At 42.3% G+C, this 4,095-nt stretch overlaps 1 long non-coding RNA gene across 1 annotated transcript; it reads left to right on the top strand.

The window, feature by feature from the left end:
- Positions 1-732: 732 nt before the first annotated feature.
- LOC137429180 (uncharacterized) lies at positions 733-1,995 on the top strand. Its single transcript, XR_010984828.2, has 2 exons — positions 733-1,050; positions 1,154-1,995. It is a non-coding gene; the product is annotated as an uncharacterized LOC137429180 (long non-coding RNA).
- The last annotated feature ends 2,100 nt before the right edge of the window (positions 1,996-4,095 follow it).

Below are 4,095 nucleotides of genomic sequence, written 5' to 3'. Positions count from 1 at the left end.
ATGATTTTTTTTTAAATGCAGACACGGCACACTGTACATGTACGGCACATGGCACACGTCACATGTACGCACCTGAATGCTTACCCTGCTTTTCGCTTCGCGAACGCAGTGTAATAACACAAGTGTTTGTCGGTATATGTATTACTCAGGAATACATGTATGCACATATGTATGTGCTTATGGATGTTTGTATATATGTCCGTTCTATTCCTATTGGTTGGACAGCTGGCCTGACACCACCCAGAATTGTAACCTGAAAAAAAAACATGTCTGCATCTTGGAAAATGTCACATTCAAAATCTCAATGCCATCCTTACACGTTTTCTGTTCAGTGTAAAACAACCTAAGTGACTGTTAAAAGGATCACCATAAATCAGAAGGTTGGAGCCGATAGACATCATGGGCCTTGTGAAGGCAACAATACATATGGGCCTTCGGCTTTTGATATCAACTTATGGGCGAGTGCAATTGGAAAGATCCGAACTATATAAATAACTATGATGTATAATATATACACATGTAAGCAGCACTTACGTTTTTGCTTCATGTACATAACCCGGGTTATTTTTTATTTTCGGGAGCGATTGAGGCAGTGGTCTGTTGCTTATACACTGCGCAAATAAAGGGATGCATCAGAAGAACACGCTGCATGCCTGGAACAAGGTTGATCTATGGCCGGTTCAAACCTAGCATTGCTTGAACAGGCTGTTTGATTGGTGGAATGGTTCACAGAAGGACCGAGGGTGGAGCTTGGGGAAAGATAATAATGTAAGGTAAGAGATAGGCTAGTGGCAGTTGGGGACAAAGTTGAGTTGGAGAGATTTTGGAAGAGGAATAGTTAAAAGAGATTCAGAGAGGTTTGGAAGGAGTTGAGCAGTGAGGAATATGCAGCAGTACAACAGCGACACAGAGGAGGTTCGAGAAGAGAGGAGTCAAGTCGAGCTTTCGGAGTTGATTCACCTTGTAGCAACGACAGGGCAGCATCCGCTCAGTCCTGCTTGGGCTGAAAATGGTGGTGGTTGTTGCTCAGCAGTGGTTCTGTCTCTCTGTGTGAGTCTGCGGTTCGACTGTGTCATTCTACACAATGCTGACATTGTCAAGGCAATCTTGTCTGGACCCATTGCACTAACCTGCACACTCTTGCCATCCACAGAGCTCTTCATTGTTTTCCTGAGACTGTACCGCCCATGCAGCAATGTTGATGTGTGCCTTGAACACCTTTAGGGATCTCCTGCCTGAGGCCATAGCACTGCTTTGCCTGCGGTCAACATACCCAGGAGGCTTCCACTGCACCAAAGAATGATCATCTGCTACTGCATTCCTGCAAGCAACCTCGGCTGAAATGGTCATCCCTTCCCCTTCCCTCCCTCCAAATTCTATTTTTGAGTCTCACTACATGTGTCCTGATCACAACACAGTTCCAACATGCTGACCGGACTCAATATTTTTGTTCTTCTAATTCCTCCATCCCCACTTTATCAGATTACTTCCTCTCGTTTTTTAGCTCCCCCTGCTGGCATGCAACATTGTAATTGGTGATTATACATGATTATTTAGTATTTTGTTTTTGCTCTTGTATGCTTGTAATACATTATTTGGTTATATCTAGAAGGGACTGCTCCGTTCGTTTCCATGGTTGAATATTAGGCTCAAATGTAAACAATTTGTGGGAGGTTAACAGTTTTCTGCACAACCTGATGGGCCATCTGAGCTCTCACTAGTAACTCAAGGGTGTTGCAACCTACTGCCTACAGAAGAATGGCAATATGAATGGTTAATTCAACTCATGTTTGAGTTACTAGGAATTTAAAACTGCAGAAGATGGATATCTGCTTTACTTTCATAGATAGAAAAGTTTCCGGACCTGGTTTGGTGGTAGGAAAGTCGGGTTGGTCGAATCCATATTCCATATATTCCACATTCAACTCCCATGTGCTATGTTTGTCCATTATCTACCTATGTCCTTGTAATGCAAATTAAAGTACACTGATCTAATATAGTGTCTTTGTCCAACTTGTGATTTACGTACAAGCTCCACTCACAGCCTTAGATTGATGAATAACAAGAAATACCACACTATGAACACAACCAGCACCAAAATCCGGTAACGGGCCGATTAAGAAACCATTTAAAGCACTCTTCAAAGATGTGCAGTACATTAGGAAACACGCCTTTAATGCGCTATTAAAAATTTAACTCGACACCTCATTCATGTCACCCTCCGCCACGGTTATATCAGAACGAGCTGATTCGTCACTCGGTCACGGATTGCTTAACCTCATTATGAGGCCATTCAAAAACTATGTAACAATATTTTTTTCGGGAAGCACATACAGTGTGTGCTGACAGGCCTGATGAAACCTCACTCATAATTTTCCTTCGACATATGATTCGATTTTTCGGGCTTCAAATTCGTGAATAGCGCTCGAACGAAACAAAGCCATTTGATATCTGATGCAACAAACCCGGGCAGTGTATAATCAGCAGAGGCCTACAGGCCTGATGTCTTAGGCCCACTAGAAAACCAAGATGACAGCCATATTATTTTGTCTGGGTGCCATGGTGGGTGGAGTCAAGCGACAATTGTGGGTGGAGTCAAGCGACAAATATGGGTGGGGTCCGACATGTGTCCGACGAACGGGTGCACATTTCAAAAGTCGACTCCCAACAAGAACCACAACAATAACAGCAACAACCATGCGGATCTCTTGTAGACCTACGTGTGTTGCAGCCTGCAGGTAAAATGATTCATTGTCTTCCCCCTGCTCTCCTCCCCCCATTTCCCCCCCCCCCCTCCCACTCACACTCCCCAGAGTTTCATTGAGCTGCGTTAAATAATGGTCTTCTAGAAACGTCCAGAGCATTCCTGACTATCACGTGGGAGATGCATCAATTCACACACCTTTGAAATCTCAAAATTAAGGAATGCCATTGGAAAAGATTGATTTTTAACAACAGAGCAATTGCAATAAGTTCAACATTGGCCTCCAATTTGTCTATCTACGAGATTTTTGAGGGAATGGGATGTGATTATAAACAGGAATATTGATGCTTTACAACGACAGCTTTGCAACATCAACGACATCGCCCGCCCTTCGTTCTCGACATAAATTGGTTTGTTCCATCTGCTTGCGATTGCTTTTGGATGGTAAATAGCTCACAGTATCGTCAAACAAATATAATTGCCTTTGGATTTGTAGCAAGGTTAACATTGAGGTAAAAGGTTGACCACCGCATAAAGAACCATTTATGTCTTTAACAGCCTAGTTGAGAGCACTCAGCTAGATAAACCAACTCGGTTTCCATAGCATGTCGTCATAATCAATAACAATGGTGGCAGTGATGCTGAGTGGGTTAGTGTATGGGTGCTTCAATATTGACAACCAGTTGTATTTCCTTGAATAAGTAAAGGCAACGGGGTGCCAGTATATCCCTGTGGTCTCGAAAAGTGCAGCAGGTTCTGAATATACAATATATATATATATATATACACAACAACACACAACATGCATTTTAAGGGCATTTTCCCTGCTAGAGCGGGGGTTAGCCTTGCGGTCCCCATGACAATCTTCTCCATTTTGTCCTATGTTCTGCATCTCTCCTTGTTAACCCCCTGGCCCGCATTTCTTCTTCCACCATCTTTAGCCAAGCCTTTCTCGGTCTTCCCCGTCCTCTACTTCCTTCTACATTCATTTCCATCACTCTTCTCAACCAGTCACTTTCCTCCTTCCTCAACACATGTCCAAACCATCTCAAACTGTTTCTCCTCACAGCATCCATCACAGGCTCTATTCCCATCATCTTTCGCAATTCATCATTTCATCATCAATTCATCATCATTCATTTCGCAATATATACAGACTTGGCATTTAATATGGAATATTTTTTTTGTGGGGGTGAACTTACTTTTCAAGATGTCTTAAAACCAAAAATTCATTGGAATTATGTTGAAATTATTCTAGATTTTGTTAATGTGACCTTTGAAAGAAACAAAAACCACATTTGACATTTCGAAACAAATAAATTGATCCTTGAAAGTGATGTAAACTGATATCGAACTCAATTCATGGACAGTACTGTGTTAAACTTCTGTAC

The sequence above is a fragment of the Myxine glutinosa genome, chromosome 6 (genome assembly GCF_964187855.1).
Source record: "Myxine glutinosa chromosome 6, kmMyxGlut1.1, whole genome shotgun sequence".
Lineage (NCBI taxonomy): Eukaryota > Metazoa > Chordata > Myxini > Myxiniformes > Myxinidae > Myxine > Myxine glutinosa.
The sequence above is the reverse complement of the archived record's forward strand: the minus strand, read 5'-3'. Positions and strand labels throughout refer to the sequence as shown.